Below are 19928 nucleotides of genomic sequence, written 5' to 3' on the forward strand. Positions count from 1 at the left end.
GTTGCACTGGCCAGTAAATACGTGTTCCTTGTGTTTACATGCTCTGATTTAATCTCCTTAATTCAGAAGATCATTGCTGTCAGCCACATTTACAAGGATGGTGATGAAAGATGAGGACCAAGGCCCCAGTCTGTTATTCCCTCCTTTGCCACTACCCCCTTTAGACAGAGCAACTGCAGTACAGGGGAAAAACCACAAACCAGCAGAAGACCCACAAGATCAAGGAGTTGTGATGTGATGATTATTATTTTAGAAACACCTAAATGTGCTGGTAGACTAGTTATCACTAGACACTGCTCCAGAACCTGTATTTTATTCTTCAAAAGCTGGTGCTGTTTCTTATACTTGCCTCTTCCTTTACAAAATGAAGGCTTTAACCAATGTGGCCTTCAAACCCCCACATTGATCCACCTACTGGAGTTATGTATGGAGTAGTCTCGACTTTTCTATTAATAGAACAAATACTTAGACAGAGAAAGAGACATTGTTATTTTATATCTACATTTTACATTCTTTAAAGTGCACAAAGCTATCCTTACAAAAAGAAGTTTCTTAGAAAACCAGCCTGTTACACACATTACACTTCTCAATTCTATGCAGATAAAAAAAGCTAGTTTCACCTTAGAAAATAAATTACTGCAGTACAAAAGATGGACAGTCTGCCCAAACAGCAGGATAAACAGTGATGACACTAAGGGTGAAATGTTTGAGAGTACTCAGTGCTGAGCTCTTTTTTCACTACACTTAGTGGGAGAGAAGTTAAATAAACATCAAAAGCTTTCTGAATAATTCCACCTAGTGAGAAACCACCCACTGTTTTCACTGAGACTAGAATCTGGACCCAGAACCTGTACATATCTTCATTTTGTTTACAGTTCTCAGGACTGATGCCCCAGAAAAAACTATGCAAAGCCAAAGTAAGATCAATTAAGGAAAAGTAAATATATTAGACTGTTTTTCCACACTGACCCGAGAGGCACAAAAACATCATAAGCTTGAAGAATAACAAAAGTACTACTAATTTTCCTGGAAGAGTGTTTTGTTTCATTTTCTGGAAGAAGAAAACTATAAAGTAGCTTATTCTACAATGCATAATCCAGTGAATTTCCAAGGGCAGGAGAGTTTAGAGAGTTCAAAGCATATTCTCTTATCACAACTTCAATATGTCTGTTATATCTTATTTGGTAGAAGAGCTCTAGTGGGTACAGACTCTCAAGTGATGCTTCAGTCTTCTAAGGTATAAATTGAATGGTTCGATAAAAGCAATTGATAAATAAAACAACTCATAAAAAATATACATAGATAAAATTAGGTACCCACCAGTTTGGGGGCACTGTTGATGACCTCTTTGTTTTTAGATTTTCCCATGCTTTGAGTTCAGGTCTCCTAACCTGACCGGTTTCATGTCAGCATTACTTGTTAAAAAAAAAAAAACAAACAACATAATTGTCCCTGATCCCTTGCCTACATTGACGTCAGGACAGGTTTGGATGCAGAAAGGTGACATGATGTTCAGGATAAATGAAAGGGAATAACAATTTTAGAGCTTTCATGGTCAGGGTTTGCTTATTTATGAAAAGCCTGGCTCAGCAGCGACTTAACAAAAAGCCGGCTCCTATTGGGCGAGGAGAGGGAGAGGATCCCGGGGTTGGTCAGCTGCAGGGGTCAGCAGCGGGACTGGAGGGGAGGTCAAGGGCCTGGCAGGCAGTTCCTGGGTGCTGCTCCCAGTGAGGGCAGGCAGAGATGGCTATCGGGGCACCAGCAGCGTATTTCTCTTGCCTGCCCTTCTCTGGTCACTCCACAGTCTTTAGCGGGACACCAGCACTGGGACAGGGATCACCATCACTGCTCCAGGCTAAGACGTGCTGCAGACCTGCTGAAATGCAGTGAACGTTCTCACAACAAGCAGACATTAGAAGAAGAGAGGACCTGCAAAAAGCCCAGACATCCCACTGCTGGTATAAAGGACAATGGTGAGCAAGGACCAACACTCCATGGAGCCTCTGTGACCCCTACCTCAGTCTAGTGGCTGCTCTTTCCAGCTTGACATGGGCTCAGCTGTCCTGTCTGGGAGCACCTGCTCTTCTGAGAAGGACCACGAGAGAGACATGTAGCTAACAACCACCAAAAGCTGAAACAACCAGGGGCTAGAGAGAGAAATGGCTAGAGAAGTCCAGAGACACTTAAAAAAAAAAAAAACCAAAAAAACCAAAAATAATTAAATTTTAGGGGGGAAAAAAAAAAGCAAATAAAAATTATTTGATGGGACAAATACGGTTGATTATTTGGGAAAAAGAAAAAGATGGCTCAATTATTCCAGCTATCAATTAAAAACTCTTCTGGCCCTTCCCAGACTGACAAGGCAGAGTAAGATGGTTTCCTGCACAATACAACTTCTCCGGAGGAGACACTTCAAAAAAAGTGCGCAGGACACTTCAAAAGCTGCCCTGACAAGCTATAAATAATTAACTTAATCCACATTGTGCAAGCAACACAGCAAAAGATTACAAAATCCATTTATGCAATTGAGACATGCTACATTGGGACACCCAGAATACACCTCAGCAAGCTGATGGGCCTCTTCTACTTTTTATCCATTAAATGGAAAACATGGGGAAAATAGCAAAGATATAGTGTAATGTAAATTAGATTTAAAATGTGGAAGTCCTACACTGGAAAAAATAAAAATATTTTGAAAATTACTCATTGACGTTCTGCTACACAGCATTACTTATACTAAACTTCAACAAAAAAAGAAAACACAACAATAGTTGTTTATTCTATTCTACATAAACTAGGATAAATGAATGATGAAACTTTTTTTTTTCCTTCAATTTATATTCTGGTAAGAAAATGACAGTTTTCCTGTATGCTTCCTATTTAAAAAAATTCTTCACAAATTATGTCAGCAAATTATTCCTGATGTATTGATAATGCAAACTTTTACAAGTGCTCCCCACAAAATAAAAAGTTTCCAAACAATTACGACTGACTGATTACAACTACAAATCATAGCATTGTTTACGTTGGAAAAGACTTCCAAGATCATCAAGTCCAACTGCTAACCCAGCACTGCCAAGTCTACCACTAAACCATGGCTCTGAGTGCCACATCCACAGATGTTTTAAATACCTCCAGGGATGGTGACTCAACCACCTCTCTGGGCAACCTGTTTCAGGGCTTGACAACCCTTTCCATGAAAGAAATTCATCCAGTCTAAACCTTCCTGGTACAACCTGAGGCCATTTCCTCCTGTCCTGTGTCAGGAAAAGAGACTGACCCTCGCTTGGCTACAGACTCTTTTTCAGGTAATTGTAGAGAAGAGTAAGGTTTCCCCTGAGCCTCCTCTTCTCCAGCCTGAGCACCCCCAGCTCCCTCAGCTGCTCCTCACCAGACTTGTGCCCCAGACTCTTCCCCAGCCCCACTGCCCTTATCTGGAGTCTCTCCAGCCCCTCAGTGTGTTTCCTGTAGTGAGAGGCACAGAACTGAACACAGGGTTTGAGAGGTGGCCTCACCAGTGCCAAGGACAGGGGGACAATCGCTGCCCTGCTCGCCACACCTTCTGATGCACACCAGGATACCATTGGCTTTCTTGTCCACCTGGGCACACTGCCATCTCACATTCAGCCACTATCGACCAGCATTCTCAGGCCTTTTTTCACCAGGCAGCTTTCCAGTCACTCTGCCCCTAGCCTGTAGTGATGCCTGGGGTTGTGGCGACCCAAACACAGGACTGGCACTTCACCTTATTAAATCTATACAGCTGGCTGCAGCCAAGGAGTCCAACCTGTCCAGATCCCTTTGTAGGCATTTCCAGAAGATCAACACTCCACCCACCTTGATGCCACCTGCAAACTGCCTGAGGGTGCACTCAATCCCCTCTTCCAGATCATTGATAAAGATATTAAACAGGACCGACCCCAGTGCTGTGCCCTGGGAACACCACTTGTGACTGGGCTTCCAGATGGATTTAACTCCTTTCACCACCAATCTCTGGGCCCAGACATCCTGACAGTTTTTCTACCCATCCACAACCTTTCTCTCATCCACTAAGAAGACTCAGACTATCTATGCTATTGAATTGTTTGAATATCATCATACAACTGAAAGCATTCATTTTCTTTCCTGGAGAAAGCAAGCTCTTGTCACTCTGGCTTGGTGAGATTTTATAACCCTCTTCACCGACTCTCAATGAAAAATTCAAGACCAAATTTAACATTTCTCTTTTTTTACCCTTTCCATGTTAAGTATGTATGAAGATCACTGCACACATCAGAGCTATTAAACTGTTGATCTGTTTATCCCACATTTCCCTATGTATTTTAATTAAGCACCTTCAAGGTACAGAAGAGAGAGTTAGAATGACAATCTGGTTGCGAAGTTATGACAATGCATTGGAATTCCCTTTCCTCAAGTCAAAGAACTCACTCTGGATGGCACCTGCTTTAACAGGACAAACCCCTTTGGAAAAGCACAGGCAGGGAACACTCTGAAAAGATGACAATGCTCTGATGAAGAAGTACCAAGTCACTTATGAAGTTAAAAGAGGTCTAGAGCTTTTTTTCCACTGAGATGTCAGAGGACACTTATCTGATGCCATATTCTGTATTTTAAACCTTCTCTTAGGTAGCATGGCCTTCAGCTGGGCCAAGCAGTTCCATAAGAGGCAAACTGATTTTACAGCACTCTTGGAGGCAGCGTGACACAGAGCTGAATGCATCCAAGTTCAACAGGAGACTTTCTGTATAAATATGTCCACAGACTAAGCCAACCAGGGGTTACAGTGTTGTTCACACAGTCAGACATCTCATCTATGATTATGACCAGGTATTTTGGGTATTTTGAGTTTCCTATTTAGCATCACAGAACTTCCAGGTGCAAGAAACGAAAGGCTGGGATAGAGTAAAAGCTGAAGGAAATAAATAAAGGAAATATTAAGATTCATCTATCTCTTCCATAATAATTATCTTAAGACCATGACTCTTACTGCCTTCAGTTAGCTTTTACTCAGAATCTACTTTGTCTTTGATTCATTCAGAACTGTGACTTCAAAACTTCCTTTGAAGTATGTAAACAGAATAATAATAAATAGGTTTTGACAGTGACTTCCCTGAAGGAATTTCTTGAACTCATCTGACTACAATACCTATGCCAAAATCTTGTGTATCTCCACTGAAAACAAACTGATTCAGGACTCATGCCATGTGTTTCAAACTCTTCAGCCCATGTCTGAGTGCAGAAGCAATGCTAGACTTCAGAATCACACTCCACAGTGGATCACTGCTGCCTCGATTTCTGACCATGCTGCCAACAGAAGGGTGATTACCCCTCTTGTGGGTTGCTTGTCTGGAAAAGTGATGACATGTTTCCCTTCCTTATATTTGTCCCCTATTCAGTTGCCTACTTCTGCTCTACAGTTTAATGACTCAAGGCTGGCTTACTACTCCCTTCATAGAGTCTTTCTGAGAGTGCTTGAATGTCTCTCCCTCATTTAATCTCCTTTTCCTGGGCTGTGCTTTCCAAGGACCATGTTAAGCAGCGCAATGTCTTCTAGGTGACATTTTCAAACTTGTGTTCAGTAAGGCGCTACAGCTTGGGTTTTTTGCTGGTACATCTCGCTGTTCACATTTTATCAACTAAAATTTCCTTTCCCTTTTGATTACTGCTGGGCATTCTTAAGGCAGTGTAACAGCAGCCAAAACCTGTCCAGATAGGCTAAAAACCTGGTGCAAGCACATGTATTCAGGTCTGTTGTGAACATATGAAAAGAAAATACTGTTTAAAAAAAAAAGACTGACTGCAGAAGCAGCACTTTGATTAGCATGTTTAAACAGCAAGAAATTAGATACCTAAATACCTGAGTAACCACATACTTATATTCAATATCTTATTCAGACATCTGATTCTGCTGTTTTCCCTCCTGCTCCTAATGACACTGAACTCTTCTCGGGAAAAGTTTCATGACTGCAGTCACTGGAATTAACTTCCATTCTTTTATTGTCAGCTGGTTCTTCTTCCATGAAGGAAATCAAACTTTTTTTGAAATAAGAAGTGTTCCTAACACACACAGGATTTTGATAGATTCTCTGCACTTTTTTTTCTCAGCTGGTAGCTTCTGTTTCCTCATTCCAACTATAACCAGCTTCTTCCATTTGGTGCAAAGTGAACCTGTACCATGTTATCTATTCAGCACTTCTCCATTGCCTGTACTCTGATTAGTCCATTGTTTTCCTCTTGTGGCTCTTGGTCTTCAGTATCTGCAAAAAAAAATTTAAGCCCTCCCTTGTATCTGTGCTTTTAACCCCAGCTAAAGTCTTTCTGCTGCCAATGCTTTTTCCCACAACAAAATAAGTTACAGCCCCCAGTCAGCTTTTCTGACTCAACTATGCATTCCTCACCCAGGCTTCTATGACCAGCTTAAAGGATTTACCTCACCAGCTCCAGCCTTAATATCTGAGCCCTGTAGTATTGCCTAAGCAGCTTAGGAACCCAGGAAGCTGGCCAAGAACCTGATCATCAGGATGAAGAATCCACAGGTATGTCCATCAGGTGGAGTATTACTCCAGGCCCCAATTAGCCTTGGTCCATTGACTCAAAGATTGGATCCATTACCCTTCTTGACTTCCTTGAGAGTGAAGGCAGCAGACCTCCATCCTTGGCTATGTAATGCTCCTCTGCACCTCCTACTTCCGACCTCACTGTAGAGAAGACTTGGTTGCAGAAAAGGGCATCATCTGCCTCGTGGGATAGTCAGTGGCTTCTTGGTGTGGACAAGTGGGTTCTCCTTGCAGCTGTGTTCCTGAATTCCAGGATCAGGCCAGCTGGCTTCCTCCAGCCTGAGTGTCCTGCAGGTGGCAACCATGTGTGGCCACTTTTGCAATTCAGTCACCACCTACAGTAGCTGTAGCAACTGGCATATTTCTTCTTGTGTGGTACTTCTTATCTGGCACCCTTTAACAAAAGTACCAGAACTACATTCCCAACAAGTCAGAACCAAAGCTAAGCTGGAGAACTCCAGAGACATAAACCGAAGCAGAAACTGCAGCAGAGTGCCTTGTTTCCCCCTGGGGAGGTAGAAAACAGAGAGGCTCCTGCTGTCCTCTCTCACCTGAGGAAGGGAGATGGTCTCTTCCAAACAAACAATGGTTAACTTTGGTTTCCTTGCCACCCTGGATCCTCTTAGTAGTCTAAAGAAAAAAGTTTACAGTCCAAAATAGTTTACTATTTTTCTATTTGTTAGAAGAAGCAGATTGATGACAACAAGCTTTTCAGGCCTATAACAGCAGCAGACCCTAAAGGAGCTTCTTGCTTTTTATACAGATTTTATTTTGTGAACTCTATGCCTGAGGTCACTGCTCTACTAGACAGGTAACCCCAAAATCAAGCATCCATACCTGTTTTGTCCAGCTTCCATAGCTTTTCTAATATACATACAATTAGAGAAGAGAAATTCAGAGCTGTGATTTCTCTAGCCCCAGACAATTCCTTCTAATAAAGCAGACCTTTGCCAGTTATAGCTTCCACTTCTGTCCCAGCCCACACCACAAAATGCTTCAGTTAAACCAGTGATGTGGGAATCCAAAGGGCACAGGGATCTCTTCTTGATAGAATGCTTCGACACCTCCCTTCTACGTGTCTCTAGTTGGCCATAAGTGTTTCTGCTACACCTGTTCCCCTCTCCTGCAAACAGGGGCCCCATGCTGTTGAGGAGTGAGGCAGCACCTCCAACCCTCCGCAGCCACCCCTGCAAGGAATGTGCGTGAGGTTTGTGGATTGCCAGCATGGCCCAAGTCCAGTACTGACGGGGAGATTGAGTCTCCGTGAACCATGCTGGCTACCTGGCTGCTGGAAAGCAGGGGCCAGAGGGTCGCCTCAGCATCCACTGGAACAGGGTGAAAGGTGCCACGAAGATAACTGGAGACGCAAGGAGAATTTGGAAACAACACATTCCTCTTTCAAATTAAATTATGCAATCCCAGATTGGCAAATCCTATCTGGGGAACAGACATGACAGAGGAACTGTAAAGTCAGACGTGGGATTCTGCACGTCACAGACCAATCCTTCAAAGTGTATACCAGAAACAAGGCAAGTAACATTTCTGCTCTGACTCATTCATATAATAGGATGCCTCAAATGACTCAATGGTATACTGTCAAATGTGTCATTCTGGAAAGTTTGTACAATTAGCCATAATTACCCAGGAACCGTTTATAAATGGGCAGGTCTAAAGAGACATCCCATTCGCAGCATAATCCTTTTATATCCTCTTAGTGTGGATTTGAAATTAATAGGATACGACCAGTAAACTTAAAACCACCTTACTGGAACCCAATTTCCCTATCAGGTACAGGCCAAAAGTTATACCTTACAGATGAAAGAGAGCATACAAGAATATTGACATTTTTTCCAAAGAAAACGTTGCAAGGAAAAATTCTTTGCCAAAAAGAATTGCAGAATTACCAAGAACAAAAAAGTTTCTATGTGTTTATTCACAGTGTTATACTCCAGATGTAGCTGACACATATAAGCCAACTACAGCAGAGACTTCAAAGCTATACCTGTACACAGATATTAGAACAGGATCATCACAGAGAGGAACCATCAGAGGCACTACCTAGGGTAGTTTTAGTCAGCTGAACTGCTTCCTGAAAAAAAATCCTAATTCCTGAAAAAAAATCCTAAAACTCCACATACAGAAACCCTCCTCTTCAAACCACCAATTGCTGCTTTCTGTTGGGTCTTTGTAGGGTATACATCCCCAAGAGAACTATGAAGTTGGCCTCATGTATCCCATATCTTTCCAATTAGGCTTCCAAAGTAGATTATTAAAGCTATAATTCAAATCAGAAATTTTAAATCTTCCTTGTGCATATTAATGATATGAGAAGAGCCTGTAGGAAATAGCAGAATTCCTTTAAGTCTGTTTTGCCCACAGTTAAAGGTTGGTTTGATTGGCTCTATGCTTTACAAACATTAACATATACATTAAATCATTTTTGCACATCACTAGTGCTGGGCCACATACTTTTCTGTTTAGTAACTTCACGTTTCTATGTTACGAAGAGCTAAAATAATCTGTGATTATTAAAAAGCCTTGGCACAACACCCTGTATTATGGCTACGTGGAGTTTTACACACAGAAGCTGAGACACTAAAAGAAATGCTTGGCTCATATGGTGAATCAGAAGTAGCACAGGATAAAAGACAATAAATCCACAAACCCATTCCTACAATGTATTGGCCAAGCCCCTTTTCAGTGACTAAACCATCCAACTAATCCTATTGCTTCAAAGTACTTCTTCAAAATAATTTGCTGGAATTGATATTATCTTTTTACCCAGTAATGATGGGCTTGGTCTTTATTTTCATTTACTCTGGATTCTTACAAGAAAAATCCAGGTTTCTTCTTAAATTATTAGAAAACAGCAAATGTAATACTTCAGAGCAAAATTAAGAATGTTCCCACCTGCTTCTGGGGCATGGTGGGCAGGGAAGAAAAGTTTTCCACCAGACTCTTTCAGCTGATCCAGCAAAAGACCACAGGAGAAATCACTGATTATATCTAGAGCTTTTTACTCTCCTTTTGTCTGCAAATTCCTCCTCTTTCTCAATAATTACCTCATCCAGGTGTTACCCAAGATCATCTAGCATTTTTGGTTACGGCTCTACCTTCCCATATATGAGCATATCCACTTGCTCTGGTATTTTTAGAGAATATAGCTGTTACCTGTAGAGCCCTCCTCGGAGGAGCACCTGGCATGCACAAACCCAGGGAGAAGTGAATTCCCCAGTCCCATCCTACCCCCACATGTGCTCGAGACACAATGAACACCCTCCCAAAATAAATCTGCCATTCAGGAAGAATTGTCCTGCGCAAACAAATCCAGCCCATGTATCCGTTCAAACACTTCCATCACATGTGCTTATGCTCCTCTTGAAGGTTTAATTTTGGACTATTAAAAGTCCATTCAATCAAAAACTGCAAAAGCTTCTCGTTCCTTACCAAGGAGTGAGCAGTTATGCAGATTACTCCAAGGACTACCAATTGCACAAGATTTGCAGGGTATTATTCGTCATTTTATCTTGCCAAATTATTTGCATAATAGTGGTGCTGATTAAATTTCTCCTACAGTTTGAAGGGCCAGTGCTAACTTGCCTCTGGTTCAAAGACAAAACATAGAAAAAAGCAAAAACTAAAGCATTTGTAAAAATCAGTATCTTGCACTTAATTAAGCAGCTAGTGTTTCGTTTTAAATTTTGGTATTTTACCAATTCTCTTAAGATAACTAGAACCCTTACCTAAAAATCAAACCTGCTCTACTGCAATTAAATTTTACCTTTTATTTTTCTAGTCTTTGGCAATTCTGCCTGGTGGAGTTTTTTTGTACAGAGAATGTCCTACCCAAAGCGATCTTCATTGATTTACACCAATTAAGAATCTGAAAATATTTGCTGCTGCAGCAAAGAGATATGTGCCTCTTCTCTACTACTGCTTCTAGATTTATACCAGTGATGGACTTCTTCTGTTTATTCAGTTTAATGCTGATAAAAATCAGCAAGACTATGCAATTAGCAAGATACTTGCTAATATTTTGATTGAATTTTAACACTCTGAAGTTTTACGTAAAGCTTTGTGGTTCTAGGTTGGACAATTAATACAACCTTGGTCTTTGTGGTTAGGTTCAAAATTTATTTTCCCCCTGGCGATAACAAGTTTAACACCCGTAAGTTTGCTTATCCTGCTAATGATATAATCAATAACACACTCCTGTTTATTCTGGACTGAGTACCATGAGAATCTGTGCCTGAAGTGCAGCCTACAGATGACACTTGATTCCCTAGTTATAATGAAGACAATTTCTAGTGGCATCAAGCCAGTAATGATGATTTTGCAGGTAATGGTGTCAATTCTGTGTCCAGCTCAGTTAATGAAATATTCTACAAAGGGGTGTTTACTCACTTGGTGAGACTACAGTAAACAGAAGCAATTTAAGCTAGTTCTTTTTTCACCACTTCCATTAATAATGTCATGAAGTGTCCATTATCATGAATGTCCATTCTAGATTACAAATCCAACATTTACAATAAATAACCAATGCTACACTTTAATCAGTCACACGGAAACCCTCATTACTACCTGACCAGCTTCCTCTTGCTCTTCACCACAACAGCAGCAAATTACTCCCATGGCCTCCAGCTGAGTGACACCTCAAATCCCAACGCCTCTGTGAGGAGGGCATTTTTACAGATGTGTGTATGCTTTCCCTTCACAATCACAGAGCAGCAGACACAGTCTGATTTAAGTAACCTGCTGTCTTGAGACAAGTATGTGCAGAATTATCACGACCTCCATCCAGCCTTGTGTAGCAAACACCCAGATGATTCTAACAGCACTCACTTGCAACACCTTTGCAGCCTCTTCCCCACTTGAATGGCACAACCTGACAGGGGCCCATGCACTTTGGAACATTCACCAAGGATTTCACTGTTCCCACAGCACACAACTGGCTTAAGGATTATTCATGACAGGCACACCCATGTCACTGATCCTCTTCGAAAATGGCAGAAATAGAAAATGTTTAAATTACAGCTTTTTTAGAGTGCTCCCAAAAGCCAAGATTTTGTGCAAATGCAGCAAGAGTCTACAAAGCACATTCTGATGAAAGAGCAGTTGCCTTACCTTATGCCTGCAGGGCAGAGCTTGCTAGGAAAAGCATTATCACCTAGTCTAATACTCCTTACAAGACTTAATTTAGTCATGTTGAGGACATATGCATATGTTCTCCTTTTTTGGAAGGCATTATATATGTTTCTCACATCAGTGATAAAAGAAAAAGCACACAAAGCCCTTCCAAAGAAAATGGAACTGATATTGAATATCTTCCTACTTCACATAGTCTTGGATTGTTTCATGACAGAAGTGTATTCCACCACACAGAACTTTTCAAACCTTCTATTCACACCTTCTTGCAAGTTAAAGTGTCACACCTACAATTTCCTGGACACACTAATCTATTTCTGAGACAGGCACTTCCCAAAAAATTGGTTCTTATGTATTTCTGAAGTGAATATCTATCATCCAGTGGAAGCTGTGGGAAGTAGCAAGTGTATTTACCCTGGCTAAACACTGCCTGAACTCTCTTGGGCCATTTAATTTCCCATCTCAAAAAGACAGTTTGACTACCTTTCAAAAGCTGTTTATACAACTTTTTTGTTCTAGTCTTTGCTTCCCCTTTCATTAAATTTGCAACACCAAAACATGTTCAAGCACATCTTTATCACTGCCACATTACAGATTTTCTTCCCTAAGGTACTTAGCTCCTGCAGCCTTACTGGAAATGTCAGGGAAGCACATCCCTGCAGTCTGTCACCCATCCATGCTCATGATGTAGGTTGTGCTCTCTGCAAAGGCACCTATTTGCAGTACCCTAGAATTTCCTTCCCAAGACCAAGTTCTCCTAAATTCCAAGTTACTTGCCTCAGACAACTCAGCTAAGCCCAAGGCAAGGACATCTCTCTAATGCTCATCTATGGGATGCAGTGAACAACTGGCCTATATTCATTGCAGAGGCAGCACTAATGCTTTTTAGCCAGTGGAAATCAGCAGTTCACATCCATGAAAATCTTTCCTGACAAAAACTGCTCTGTACAGCTAGTACAAGAGGTCTGGCTTCCACCACACATGTTGCTGCATCAGTAGAGCCAAGGGATAGTGTACCCAGTTTCACACTATACCAGAAAAACAAGATCATATCTTGGATTTATTCTACACTGATCACACCTCTTTCAGATCTCTTGCTAGATATCCTAAAGAAGGCATATGTAGAATGCACAGACTACACTACCCACTCATCCTAAAAGGTTTGCTTTCCAACTTGTTGAGGCAGCACTTTTGCCCCTTGTATCTAAGATCAAAGATCTTAGGAATGTCCCAAAGTTCTTGGATGCTCTGCTGTTTCAGGCACCCCTTCCCCCTTCAGTTTAAGAATCTCTGAAAATCAGACCACAGAATTGCTAACAAAGTTGTGAGCTAAAGGCCTTTTTTGGGGGAGAACTTGTGGTTTTATTGGTTCTGGTTTTTGATCAAACCAATCAAGAAAGATCACTCCTCCTATTTCCTAACATTAGCTCAGCCCACTCACTACTTTTCCAGGCAGGTTAAGTCCAGCTGCATCTCTAACTGTGAAATCTGATCAGATACTATGTAAAAATACCTGCAGTGAAGGCACAGGTATTCATGACATGCAGCTCCTCAGACATGCCAGCATTTTTAGAAGACAATTAGTAATAGCAGCCAGACACTTTGACATAGCAGGATGTAGAACCAGAATTAAACTGAGCAGATTGCCAAAAGACTTTCTAATTAACTTCCTCCAGGACTCTTCTATCAGTAGGATGTAGTTTGAAGCAATTAGGCGTAGGAGATTTTTATAACTTCACAATTACATTTCTTAAATGTTTCACACGCACATGGAACCTTGGGGATGAATTTGCAGTGTGTTATTTACACCAGCCTATCATAAAAACATATCCTATAACTGCCTTTCTGTAGGCAGATGGGGTATGACATTAATATTAAAGTCCCCAACTCATATTTTAATGAGCTTTGCAGAGTATCCACAGAAAATATACCTGGGCAATGTATCAGGCAGCTTTTCCTCAGCTGAACTTGGCAAGCAAAGGTTAAAAAATTTCATCTGTGATTACCTAGGAGCAGGGCTATCAGGGCTCCTTTGTACTCCCTGAGCAATTTGCTGCATTACAATACTGCTAATTGCCCCAGATACTCTTCTATTTCCACAGAAATAAGGAAAAACTTCACCAATGATCTGTGGAGGCTGAAGGCTGGGGCTTTCACTTTTCCTGGAAGCTTTGTGATTCAGACAATACAAGTGCAGTTGCTCTCATTCTTAAAGGGAAACTAATAGACTTTCTTACCCTAGCTCCTCAAGGAGACTCCTCGTTGCTAACTGCCCTTTGATAGCAGTGAAAAGTATGCACTGAATAAGAGAGAAAAAGTTACATCATAGGCAGATTAATTCAATGAAACCAGGAGTGCCTTTTGAAGACAGCAAATATTAACTATTAACTACATTAACTATTAACTACATTAACTATTAATCTCTCCAGCTTCAGTATCTATGTGGTCTGTTCTTTCAAATTCCCTGTACTCACCAGTAGCTGCCAGAGTTGCCCCACAGGCAGGAGGGGAACCAGCAGTTCTTACTGAAGCCAGGGCTGCCAAACTTCTGGCAGTGCTCAGGCAGGTACTCCAAGCATCCAGAGCCAGGGATGACCAGCCAAAGAGGCTTTGCTCCTATTTATAGAGAGCTAAGGCTCAGGTGCAGCTGCCCAGGACTGTTTGCTGAGGCCAAGCCAGGGGAGTTAAGGAGCACATCCATCTCCCCTCATTTGCCTTAAGACCCCTTTGTGTAGACTCAAGTCCTGGAATCTCATTTACGGTGAGGTCACACCAAGCAGGCTGCCAGCAAGACAGAGTCCCCAGGACCGGCACCCTGAGCACAGGGAGGGGATGTACCACTGTACCACCTCAAACTGCTCTGCCCCATCCCTCTGAAAGGCCAGGACACGAGGCACCTGCCTCTTTACACACAGACGAACACACAGATCCCTCTGACAGGGCCAGCTCCTCAACACTAGCAGGAGCCCAACCTGGCAGGATTCCCAAGAAGGAGCCCACGGACACACCTCATCCCTGCAGCAGGGAGGCAGCCCACACTGGGAGGCAGCCGGCGGGAACCACTGGGCCGGCTCTTCAAGCAAGCGCTGCCTCCAAGAGCCCCCCTGGAGCCCCGCTCCTGGGACAGAGGTGACAGAGGCCGCAGAGCTCCAGGTGACCACACAGCCTGACCGCAGGGCTGCCATCCGCAGCCTGCTCCCAAGAGGGACAGCCAGAGACCCTGGCCCCATTGCAGGGGGTCACACTGCCCAAAGCGCGGCAGCGACAACTCCGTCTGAAACAGCGGGGCCCAGCCCGGGGCCGGAGCCAGCACCGATCTCCTGAGGCGCCGCTCCAAACGCGCCAGAGACCACTGCTTGTTTAAATGGGGGAGGGCGAGGACAAGCACAGACATCAAAGGCCGCCCCAGAGGAGGCAGAGGCCTCCAGCCCGCCGGCAGCAGCCGCTGCGGTGCCTGCCGCCATCAGGAGCCCGTCGGCAAGCGCTCAGGACCCGCGGTGGCCACGGCGCTCCGCGAACCGAGGAGCCTCGGCGGCTGCCGGCTGCTCAGGCGGCAAAGCCATCCTAGCTGAGGTTAAACACAGCTCTCCCCACCCAAACCTGGAGACGCCAGAACAGCTACGGGGGAAACCGCCAGCCGGCCCTCCTCCTCTCTTTCCTCTGCATTTATTAACTGCTCAGTTCTTTACTAACGCAGCCCATCTGTGGCAAGGCCCTCAGAGCACCACTGAAGATAAAAAGCCTTATTTAGCATCGTCTCTTTGTATCATTCTCTGCTATTTTTTAAAAATTATTATTATTATTATTTTTAATGTGAATGCTTTGCCTCAGCCCTGGTTCCAGCATTTTGTCAGCCAGGAGGACGCTGAAGTGCTCACTTCCTCGGCTATTCCTGTCATTGCTCCACAGCCCCACACCAAAGTATCAGCAAAAACGTCTCTGATCCTTTTTCCCCTTCTCCTGGGGTCAGAAAAAAATAAATGCTTATGCTAAGACTTGTGAAGACGGTGATGGCATATGTTGGGAGGCAGGGAACGGGCAGACATTATACCTGAACTGCCCCATAAGCCCCCAAGAGGCATTGAATCCTGATGGGAGTCTTAGCCAAAGAAAAAGCTTTTCCTACGGCAGAAATTTATCATTCCTCTGTTTTTCCATACGAAGGATCACACAGCTATGCCTTGCATTTAAACACATATGCTTCCAGGGAATTATTTACGCTTTCAAACCTGACAGCTCAGTTAATTTGGGAAGCACTGGTCTGACCCTACAAGCTGGGTAGACACTGCACTCCTGTCATAAACTGCGTGAGCATCTTTAGGCAAAGCACAGCAATTCGAGGAGCCATCATGCCACAGAGGATATTTAACCTTCCCTGCAGAAAGAAGGGAACCTGTGTAAACTGTCATTAGGATGGTGCATCATTCCAATGCATTATTCATATCACATCAATATGTTCCAATAAATTCATCATATGTCCCTCCATTCTCTAAGTACACAGAGCCAGCCCTAAATGCCTGAAATTTAAATAGGCAAGACAGAAAAAGAGTTTGAAAATGAGGTATAAAATATTAAATTATTATCCCAAGGTCACTCAAGAGTCCTGTGGCAAGCTGAAGAACATAACCTGAGTCTGCATTTAGCTGTTAAACACGGTGGCCTCACTCCCTCATCTCCAACCAGTACATCTGAGATGCTTTTTGCCTCCTGCCCTTTTCCTCCTTAGTGTTCCCTCTTTTCTGAGTTTCAGTTCCTGGCCCACACCATGTTTGGCAGACACTGCCACATGTCACAGCCCTAGGAGCTGTTATGTCATTATAGTTGTCCATTTCAGTAAGGGTTTGTGTCTCTGTCTTCCCTGCTTTGCCTTGTCATGTTCTCCACCTGGTGTTTTTGAATTGTTTTGACAGGCTGCAACCCTGTTCAAACCCAGGGCATGATTTACTGGGATTTGGATGAAGTAAGAAAAACAGTGCTGCATCACAAATGTGATCTCCTCTGCCACCATACAAAAAAGTCTCCTCAAAAAGAAGTAACTGATGTCAGAGTTTCCCAGACCTACTGCTTGGGAAACTGTAAGAGTTCCTTTACTAGGCAGTAATAACAGAATGAGCTGTATAATGTGGAAGAAAAATTACTGTGTCTTATCCAGCCTTGGTGTAACCTTTAAACACTCTTTATGACAGTGCAGTTTTTATTAGTTTCTGTACTCCACTGCTAAAATGGTAAATGCTTAAGTTAAGCAATCTACATATTTGATTGTGTCCAGTGAAAGTCCAAGAAAATACCTTTTATTTTCTTCAGTGTATCTATTGCAAAGCTCCTGCATTAAAAACATTCCTATTTACAAAACCATTTTTTTTTTTTTTTCCCTAGCTATCAAACATCATTGGATGGACCTTTCTGAGTAAGAGGGCAGTTTCTACACATCCAATTCATGAAAATTCCAGAGGAACTCTCAGATTCAGGGATCCTCTCTGACCCCTGAGTGAGCTGAGGACACCAGCCCACAAGGCACCCGCACAGCATCTTTGAGGACAGAAGGTGTTCATTAACACTGAGGCCTCAGTAACCTATTTCATAGCTTCACCATACTCTGGGACAAGGAAGTGCTTTGCCAGTAAGCAGCCACCTCGAGGTTCAAACCAGGTTAATGTAAACTGCAAACAAATGTGTTTGTAATGTACAAAAAACAAAACCGACAAGAAATATTCAGAGACAAATATTTACAAGAGGTGAGGAAATTCAAGGAAAAAAATGGTAGTGTATTTGCACCAAGGTTAATTTCTCAAAACACATTTTCCTCGACACATCTGAACTATTTTGAATCTTTCCCTTATACACATACAGAAGATGAGTTAATATGTGCGGGACTTTGGCAGATTAAATTGCCTTCTGTCTCTTACCTCTCTTTCTCAACAAGGTTTATATATTTCTTACTGATAGCAGAGATAGCCTTGGTAATTTTGAACTAAACAAGAAAGGGAGATATTTTTTAATAAATAACAGTTAAAATCAGGACTCTCTCTAAGAGTGTGCATTTTGGTTCAAAGCTTTTTTCTCTAAACTATGCATTTGATATCAGATTGTCCATAAAGCACCTATATTACTGGCATATAAGCAAAATTAAGTCATTACATTTATAACACATTCTTTCTCAAGACTTGCCAGAAAAATAGCTGACCCTTTTAGCATCTATACGCGAAAGAGTCAATATTATCAACAGAGACATAAATTTTCATTATTTTAGGCAAATATTTCAGGCTCAAATTTCCTCTGCTCATGCTTCTGTAAATCTACAATAGTTTAATATGTCATATTGGCAGTCCTTCTAAAAGAAAAAAAAAGAGGAGACTGCTTATCATGAGGTAACAGGAAAGAAATCTGCATTATATCTAGATCAATTAATTGTCTTGATATGTTAAAATACTGTGACTCTTTTTTTCCTGGAATGCCTTTTAATTTCTCAACATATAACAAGCTATGTCATGAAAGTCTAATTGAATTCAGAGAATTCTTGCAGCCTTGGGAACAGATCCTCTTTTACTTCAATTATCTTCTATGCTGCATTCAAAAACATCCTAATTTTAAGGACTATTTTCAGTATTACTTGTGTCCCTTATGTCTTCCCCAATATGTGTGCAGAGGACAGGTAAGTAGTTAGAATGACAGATGCCACCAAGCTGATCTCAGAGACTTGTGGTATCCCAAGATACAAGGTGATGGCATAATCAGGCAACATGCAATGTGACAAAAGAGAGTATTAAAATTACATCAGGCTCAGAGAAAGAAACTGCATATGCACCACTCAGCCTCAGAACTATTTCCAGTTCCTGTCAGGTTCCATGAGTGAAAACATGGCAACCTATGCCACAGGTTCTCTGTAGTGAGAGATACTCCAATAAAAGACAAACATCTCTGGCTACTGCAGGAACTCTGACAGTAGTTCCTCAGTGTATTTTTCTTAAGCTTGATAATAATGCCACCATTTAATACAGACTACTTGTATATAAGGCAATCTAGAGGCAGGCCTTCCTATTTTGCAATTCTGGGTGATAAGAAAAGATTTCCTTAGGTTAAGTGGCAAGGATTTACACAGTTACTTCACTAGGGTAATGAGTGCATGCTCTGAGAGAGCTAGACTCTTTTTTAATAAACAATGTTAACAGAACTTATTTTTAAACCTGTGCAAAGCACCTATCTCTGTTGCTTGTGCATTTGTCAACCAAACCTGCTGGGCTGGAAATATCCATATTAGGTTAAAAATAATTAGCCTTAGTACTCCAATATTTTGAAATGTTTGATCAAAACTATCCATCTATTTCTAAGATAAGTCTAAGGGCTGGCTTTGATGTTAAAAAATGACAGTGTTGATAGTTGTTTTCTTCAGGAGGTAGGGGGACAGCTGGTTTTGACCTTCACTATAGGAAAGCTAAAGAAGAATTTTTTGTGAAGAGGAGAGTCTAAATTTGACCTGGACCTGGTGTTCCCCAGAAAATCTGCCCATGTTTGCACAAAATATAAAGCTTTTGAAAGATAGCAATCTGTTCATCTTCAGTACAGCTGTTATGGCTTTCTCTAATGGCTGGAATTTCCTCTTGATCATGCATTCACACAGTTTGTCTGCCTGCTCAGGCTGTGCCACCCTACAGAGCCTAAATCTCACAGATCCTTTGTGTTACTGTCCTCTACGTTTCAATACCATCCTCACAAACTCACAGGCCAGGCCTCCAGGTGGCAGAAGTAAGTTTTCTGTGTTTTCTGTGTGCTGTCTCCCTGTCTGCAGCATCTCTGGGCCTGAGTGGTGCAAGGGCAAGGGAAAGCAAGGCGGGCAGTTTGTCTGTCCCTCCAGCTGATAGTCAGTATGGAGGAGGAATGTATGTTATTTTGCAGCAGGACCTGAATCGAGAGCATGGGATATATGGTTTGGGATGTAAACTAGGAAAAAGACCCTGGGCAACATAGTCTGGGACAGAGGTGGCAAAGACTCTTTGAGAGTCTATTCCCATGGAAAATAATGGGAATTGGAGAGGCAGCAAAGGACAGAGGGTAGGAAGGAATGTAGGTTAAAGAGAGAAAGAGCTAACTGATATGAATATTATGTCTGGGAACCACAGAGATGGAAGGTAACAGACAGGAAAATTAATGGATAAATCTATATCCACAAGAATATTCCCCTCCAAAGCCTGGGATGGCAAGCAACACCTCATGGCTCCCCACTGTAAG

General features: G+C 42.2%; 1 protein-coding gene across 1 annotated transcript in view; it reads right to left on the minus strand.

Moving 5' to 3' along the window:
- The window catches only part of XDH (xanthine dehydrogenase), a 72301-nt gene extending 58002 nt beyond the window's left edge, over nt 1–14299 (minus strand). The window contains exon 1 of the mRNA XM_040059881.1: nt 14177–14299. The gene's annotated coding sequence lies outside the window, so the exon portion shown is untranslated. The remainder of the gene's footprint in view (nt 1–14176) is intronic.
- Between the last annotated feature and the right edge of the window lie 5629 nt (nt 14300–19928).

The sequence above is a fragment of the Hirundo rustica genome, chromosome 3, assembly GCF_015227805.2.
Source record: "Hirundo rustica isolate bHirRus1 chromosome 3, bHirRus1.pri.v3, whole genome shotgun sequence".
In the NCBI taxonomy this organism is placed as follows: Eukaryota; Metazoa; Chordata; class Aves; order Passeriformes; family Hirundinidae; genus Hirundo; species Hirundo rustica.